The sequence below is a fragment of the Perissodus microlepis genome, chromosome 23 (genome assembly GCF_051167445.1).
Source record: "Perissodus microlepis isolate ML-2025 ecotype Zambia chromosome 23, ASM5116744v1, whole genome shotgun sequence".
In the NCBI taxonomy this organism is placed as follows: domain Eukaryota; kingdom Metazoa; phylum Chordata; class Actinopteri; order Cichliformes; family Cichlidae; genus Perissodus; species Perissodus microlepis.
The window spans coordinates 4,505,017-4,512,799 of record NC_140482.1 but is presented as its reverse complement, the minus strand read 5'-3'; the positions used below and the strand labels follow the sequence as shown (position 1 = coordinate 4,512,799).

Below are 7,783 nucleotides of genomic sequence, written 5' to 3'. Positions count from 1 at the left end.
AATACACCAACATCATTCCTCACTTTACTTTCTGGACAAAGATGCGGTTACACAAGAAAAGCTGCTGATGTGTGAAGATTTATACTCAAATTATATTCTTGTATTTGTATCTTGTATGTGTTAGTTGAAGTTTTCAAATAGAAAAAAATCTTTTACTTCAAATGATCTTAAGAGACTGTGTGCTCTCTGTGAATCCAACACTGAGCCGTTAAAAACAAAAATGTATCATTTTATTTGTATTACTATGGGAAAAAAAGCCATTTTGAAGCTGTAATTATTTTCTAATGTCTGACAGGCGTGTTCGGGTCAGTGTGGCTGTGAGGAACAGGCCTCTTATTGATGCTGTAATACAGTATTTTTTATATTTTGACCTTGTAGTCTCCAAACTGCACAAACATATTTTTTAAATAAAAGCTGTTGCACACGTTCTTCTCTCTGCCAAAGCAACACTGTCCTGTTAATAGGATTTATTTTATTCATATATAACTTTGTAAAAAGCATTTTAATGCTGTGAGTAATGATTTTACCGCTGGGTGACTGTTACGCGGCTCAGCTCAGTCGGACCAGGATGGCCGAGTGGTGAAGGCGTTGGACTTAAGCTCCAATGGATATGTGTCCACGTGGGTTCAAACCCCACTCCTGGTAGAGAAATAAACCTATAGCCAGCGTACAAATGATCCAGAGGGACTGGAGAAGATTGTGTCTGTTTTCTTAGGAGTGACAAAGCCACACGGACTTTTGGATGTGCTGAAAATTCATGTGGATGTGTCCTGTTGAATACAAAAATGGCTGTGGTGTGGAGGATGATCCAATCCAACATTATTTATAAAGCACTTTAAAGTACCCAGCGCAGGACCAAAGTGCTGTACAGTAAATAAGTAAAAAAAACAAACAGTAGAATAAAACAAAACAGAATAAAATAAAACACATAGTAAAGATTAAAACAGCCCTATATTAAAAAAACAAGACAGAACAGCATATAATCAACTAAAACAACTAACATAAAAATAAACTAAAACTAACATCTTACAAGGTGTCAAAGGTCGGAGTGAAGAGATGAGTTTTCAGGAGTGATTTAAAAACAGGCTGAGAAGAGGTCTGTCTAATCTCTAAAGGCAGATCGTTCCACAGTTTGGGAGATGCTGCAGCAAAAGCACGATGTCCTCTAAGTTTACACTCAGTCCTGGGTACATTCAGGAACAGCTGACCAGCTGACGTATAAGGCTGTAGCAGCTCAGAGAGATAAGATGGGGCTAGGCCATGGAGGGCTTTAAAAGCAAATAAAAGAATTTTAAAATGAATCCTATGAAATGGGCAGCCACTGAAGTGAAGCTGAAATAAGGGAGATGTGCTCAAACTTTCGAGTGGCAGTTAAAAGACGACCTGCAGCATTTTGCACCCTCTGTAGATGAGTAATGTATGAAGCACGGACCCCCACATAAAGTGCATTAAAGTAATCCAGCCGAGTGCTAACAATGGCGTGGATAACTGTCTCAAAGTGTTGCCGCGAAAGAATTGGCTTTATTTTATCAGCTGCCTGAGGTGAAAGAAGCCTGATTTTACCACTGCCTTAATCTGACTTTCAAGCTTCAGTTCAGAGTTCACTATGACCCCCAGGTTTGTGACAGCTGGCTTATCAGTCACTTTAATTTTAAAACTGTGTAATTTTAAAATTGTGTATATACTGTATACTCTGTGCATTTATTATCTCACTCTTATTGCCTGTTTATGCCCTTTCCTTATCTTCAACGTCATGCTGCTCTGTTGTATCATAATTGCCCCTTGAGGATAAATAAAGTCTTTCTCATTCTGATTGTAATTCTCTGATTATACTGGGCCAAGGTATCTAAATTCACATTGGGGGTCTCAGTGGGGCTACCAAAAACCATCACCTTAGTCTTTTTGTCACTGAATTTTAAAAAGTTAAGAGACATCCAAGCCTTCATGTCATCAAGACACTGAGGTAATGGCTGTACGGAATATGGGCCTTTTTTCTTTATAGGGACATAGATCTGACAGTCATCAGCAAAAAAGGGAAATGCAATGCCGTATTTTCCCAGCATAGAACCAAGAGGGAGCAGATGCAAAGAAATGAGGAGGGGGCCGAGAACTGAGCCCTGTGGGACACCACTCAAGAGAGGAGCAGAAGATGACACATGGTCACAGAGAGTTGTCTTCTACTGAGGCTGAAATAAGTTCATGTAGTTTTAGAAATTTCCACTGAACAGTCTATTACAGTGTCACAACTAAGCATATGCATAGGAACTTAAACACTTTAATTGACAATAATAGAAATTTTCCATTCCATTATCCATGCTCCATGCAGATGAACTCAACACTTCCTTCACTTTGTGCCCGCACAAGTCTGTCAGATCTGTGTATTTATATGAATGTGATGTGGTGTTTTTCCTGCAAGTCTCTGTTAACTATGAACCAAAACTGTTTGATTGTTTTTATAATGAGATTAAATTCCACTTGCCACATATTGTTTGGTTTTTTTCTCTCTAACTTACTATGTCTCCATCTTATTGGCTCCCTAGTAAATGTGTTTTGTCCGTTTAATCAGTTATTGACAGTGAGGTGCTGTATTAGGTTTTATGGCTGTTACTGTCAAAAGGAAATATTCCCTATGAGAGGTCTGTAATTAGCACCTGGGAAATGGTCAGCGAGGCGCTTTTGTGCTTAAAAGAAAGCAGGAAGAAACTAGAGAGAGAAGGAAGGAGTAGTGACAGTTTTAGCGCCCTCTGCAGTTTGTGTGTTGAGTGCAAAAGCTTACAGCACCTGGTATTCCCAGGCGGTCTCCCATCCAAGTACTGACCAGGCCCGACCCTGCTTAGCTTCCGAGATCAGACGAGATCGGGCGTGTTCAGGGTGGTATGGCCGTAAGCGAAAGCAAAGCTGTCAAAAAGACCTTTTATCGGTGGCAAATGTCACACAGTTTGATATATATTATTGTGCTAAACGTCATATGTTACAGCGACAACATTGAGCTGCACAAATGATTTTCTCGCAGTAACATCGCGATAAGAAGACATGTTCGTTGATTACAGCACAGTGTAAAAGTGACAGAGAGCACACAGTGTGTTCGGACGATTTGGAAGTCCAACATTTTTGTGGTTTGGAGATTTTAACTTAAATATAGAAAACAAAAAACGTAAGCGGCATCATCTGGCTTCTGTGAGGATGCATATCATACATATGTAATGCAAGTACTGCATGTCAGGATGGAGGCCTGTCTTTACTGATTTATGTTCAAATGAAGTTTATCTTTAATTCCACCTTCAGGGCATTTCAGTCGCTGAAGTCATCTTCACCACCTGCTCTTCCAGAATACGGACTCGTGCCTGAACACCTGCAGTTAACCAACCAAACACTGATCAGTAAAGCAAAAAAAGGTATATGTTCTCATTTGGAAAAATTCGAATTACAAGTTTTATAAATTTCTAATATAATAATTACATTTAGCAAAAATGTTGTCTCTTTGTGATCACATCTATTATCAATATCAGTGCTTACACAGCCGTGACGTGTATGAAGATAACATTTTTTTGTGACAGCTATTTCCTAACTGCATCCTTCAGGCCTGGTGGGTGTGGCCCTGCCAGGTGGTTGGCCACACCTGAAGACCATCACACAGCTGATCAAGCCTTGTCGGAGGAGCTACTTAAGAATGCGGTGGCGCTCTCTCTGACGCTGGATCATTGCGTGACTTCACGTTAGTCTCTCGGCCAGTCAGTACGGATAGTCTGCCGCATTGTATGTGTCTTACGGCTGCCTGTTTGTTATCTCCCCAGGAGAAGAGTGGAGACGAGAGGGCAGCGAGCACGGGGTGCTCAGACACTGAGGAGCGGAGACAAGGAACACTAGCACTGGGAAGAGGACATTTCACGGGAGTCGGGAACGCACTGCGGATTTATTGTTATTTTCCATTCACTGTAAATAAACGCACTGCTTGCATTCAGAGCTCCGTGCCTGGCTCCTCCTTCCTCACATCCCCACGGTTGACGCTGGCCAACCGTGACAAATACCTTTTCTTAGATTCATTATTAGTTCAACATTGACAAATAGTAGTTGGCTAATATCAGGAGCCAAAAAGAAAACAAAAAACAAACTAAATAAATATTTCAGATGCTGAAAATAAATTACTACAGTTATTTAAATTTGCTGTCCGCAAGTTAGGTGTAATACATGTAGTCAATCTAATGAATCAATATTACATGTAAAAAGTACAGAGCTGAAAATAAAACTAAAATATAACGGTAAATGAACTGGTTCTTGTATAAAACTTTTCTACTCTCTACAACTTGCCTCATTCATGCACTCACTTTTTTCTATGCTTTTTCTCTGTAAGTGCTTTCTATCTAACAGTAATACGCATTCATCCTCCCGATGGATGCATCGGAGAGCAACTTGGGGTTGGTGTCTTGCCCAAGGATATTTGGCATGCAGGCTGGAGCAGGCGGGGATTGAACCAGCAACTTTCTGATTAGTAGGTTTCCTACCTGAGCTACAGAAACCCCAATTTGTGGTGCTCTGGAAACAACACGTTCTCATCCCAACAGGTAACGATGCTATGTGACAAATCATCGGTATGTGTAAATGTGTTTTTTGTTCTAATCATGAATCGCTTTGTAAAACAAGACCTGATAGGGTTAAGGTTAAAGTTATGGTTAGAGTTAATGTTAGGGATAGGGCTGGAATGGACGGCTGGAGCCTCTCCTCCAAGTGTGTGTTACTGCCGCGAACAGCATTCTGTTGTATTCTGTTGTATGCTTTTCTCTGTAAGCGCTTCGAGCCTGTACTTTTTTGCTTTAACTGAGTAATGAAGTTGAATCAGTACTTTAACTTTCACTGGAACAATAGTATTTTTACTTCTACTTAAGTAGAGAATGTCTGATCTTTTGCCAACTCTGGCTGTCTCTCAGTCTTGGAATACCCACTTGTTGTCCAGCGGTGTCCTGGGAATATGGGAACTAGACAGACTGGGGAAACAATGGGAGGAGACACAAAGATGGAATCACTTTTACCATCTTTTATGTATTTGCTGGTCGTCTTATTTCTTCTATTTTGCAAGCACAGTGTTGCAATCATTGTCTTTGTGGTACAATGACACAGGTAGAATGCAGGTGTTTTCATGTAACATGATGCCAGAAAGATGAGTAATGTGTTTTGAAGAGAAGATAAAACGTCATGTTTGAACAAAGATCAGCAGCAGACACGTCTGTGTGTGAGTTATTCAGGTTCAGTAAGAAGGTAATATGTCTGCAGAATTTGTAATTCTTATGAAGCTCTAACTCCTGGCTGAAGACATGGAATGCTGTTATTTAAGGTGGGGAATCAAAATTTGGGAAACAAAATAAAAACACACACACAACCAGAGAAATGTATGAGAAAGGCACGTGTTAGAGAAATGCCTCGTTTGAGAAAAAGTTAAATTAACCCACCTACAAACGCACACACACGCAATGAAGAAACAGCTTACATTCATGAACACGTGAAGATTTTCCAGCAAGGTTAAAGCAGCGAAACTTAACATACACCTGTTATTAAATGATAAAGTTTATCCACTACTAACAAATAAACTCTCTGGGTTGCAGGACAACAACTTAACTTCAAAAAAAAAAGACACTGGTCTGACCAACCAGTGATGACACGACAAATTTAGTGGTTAGAAGATTCAAATTGTGACATGTTTTCTGCTGATTGATTAATACAAGTGATTACTGAATGAAAGAAAATTCTTTTTTGGGCTTTTAAACATGATCTTAAGAATTTTAACATGTACCTGTGTTGTCCTGTCAGCTTGGTGGGTTATGAGTTGATTATATAGTGAGAAAAAACAAAAAAAAGGGGGAGAGAAGGCTGACACAGGGCCTGGCCCCGTTGTTTCTCCCCTCTCTGAATAACACAGCCAACACAACATCATTTTCCTGTTCGTCTGTTTTTGTTTTGTTTTTGTTTTTTCTCTTTATGCTTGATTACAGGCTGCTTTGCCGAGGCTGACCTGGACTCCTGCTCTCCCCTCTACCATCTTTGCTCTCTCCTCTACCATCTTTGATGTGACCCTGACCAAATGCTACAGCAGCTGGACCCACAACAACAACCTGAAAATGTCAACAGAGCGGCAGGAAAACGATCTCATGCAGCGGAGACGGAGAGCATTAAATCCAAGGCCCGTTTCACTACACGGGGGAGATTTCCAGACAGCTTCAGCTAACAGAGCTCTGACGAGACGCCCATTAAGCCCAGAGGAAAAGTGAGGCCGAGCAAAAGAATGCTGACCTTAACAACTCTGCATTAAAACTGTGCAGGACAGTGACGGACCAACACGGATGATCGGGCAGCAAAAAGGGCGTGCCAGAGACAGGAGGAGTAACTGAGGTCAGGAGGCACCTCAGAATGGACAAAAGCACAAGAAGAAAATAAGCTGAAGGCACAGGTGTCGGGGCTCGGCCAGGAGCTGACCTCTGAGAAGAGCCGGACAGCAGAGCTGCAGAAGGCCGTGGAGCAAAGCAAGGAAAACATCAATGGACTTTAATCTGACGTGTACGGAAAAGACTCTGAGGTTTCTGCCCTCAGTAAGAGCTCAAGGCATCAGAGCAGAAACTGAGCATGGCTCAGGAGGAGCTGGCTGATAATCGAACCCATCAGTCAGGCTTGGAGTCCCAGACACAGGACTTGAAATCAGGCCGGAGCTTGCTGGAGCAGGAGGTCGCCAAACCTGACAAGAAGCTCCAACAGCAGGAGCAAACCCTGAAGGAGCTACAGAAGCAAAAGGGTCAAGTTAAGGAGGAGCTGGACAAGGAGAAGATGCAGGACACTGGAGAAAAGGACTGCCTCAATTGGGGCCAGAACCAGTATGGACAGAACTTTGAGCAGCAGCACCAATGGATGCAAACAGACTGAAATGGAGGAGGGCAGGACCCCAGGGCACGCCTCAGGCCGTGGTTTACCCAGAACACCAGAACAGGAAAGTGATGAACACAAACAAACACACACATCTACATGCACTGACTCAGAATGAAGAGAAACACACATATGAACACATATGCACTCGTTGATTCACTGAGAAATGACACACACACACACGCGCTGAGTCAATTGAGTGAGAAATGACGCACACACACGCACACAAATCGAAATGCTGATTCAATTCACTGAGAAGTGATCCACACACACACACACACACACATGCACACACTTGTGCAATGAAGAGTGATACACACACACACACACACGCTGCTGCAATGAAGAATGCTTTACTAACAAATGCTTATGCTGACACGCAAAATGCTGCACACAAACGTCCAAATACAGAATCTGTTACAACAACAAGAAGCCATTGATTGTTTATTGGTTAAATGCATTTCATGTCACCCAGAGGGCGTTTGTGTAGATTTAGGGGACAGGGTCTAAGGCAGTTTGGTTATGAAAACAATGTCTGTGCGTGATGTCTGTTTATGGCTCAAGGCCTCGACTGAATTGTTTACTGTGCTTCACACAGCCTGATAAGGAGCAGTGGTACAGAATGAAAATGATGAATTAACGGTGTGAGTTTTATTTCGGAGCGCCACATTTTTGTGATTGAGATTTACTTGAAAAAGAAAAAAAAAAAAAGGGGCCAGCTCTTGGATTTACGTAAGCATCTCGCGTGTATTTAACACAATTGCCTCAGGCTTTAAAGATCTGTACGAAATCCAACAACTCAATTTGTTCTCATTGAGATGACACGATACAATCTAATAAGAGTGGTTAGCTGCTGAACTCACGGAATCCACAACAC

The 7,783-nt window shown here is 41.7% G+C and overlaps 1 long non-coding RNA gene and 2 other non-coding genes across 3 annotated transcripts; 2 read left to right on the top strand and 1 right to left on the bottom strand.

Moving 5' to 3' along the window:
* The first annotated feature begins 562 nt into the window (after positions 1-562).
* On the top strand, positions 563-645 carry trnal-uaa (transfer RNA leucine (anticodon UAA)). Its single transcript has one exon. It is a non-coding gene; the product is annotated as a tRNA-Leu (tRNA).
* A 2,124-nt stretch (positions 646-2,769) lies between these two features.
* LOC146360787 (5S ribosomal RNA) lies at positions 2,770-2,888 on the bottom strand. Its single transcript, XR_014799606.1, has one exon. It is a non-coding gene; the product is annotated as a 5S ribosomal RNA (ribosomal RNA).
* A 286-nt stretch (positions 2,889-3,174) lies between these two features.
* On the top strand, positions 3,175-3,963 carry LOC146360786 (uncharacterized). The gene is made up of 2 exons (XR_014799401.1): positions 3,175-3,395; positions 3,582-3,963. It is a non-coding gene; the product is annotated as an uncharacterized LOC146360786 (long non-coding RNA).
* The last annotated feature ends 3,820 nt before the right edge of the window (positions 3,964-7,783 follow it).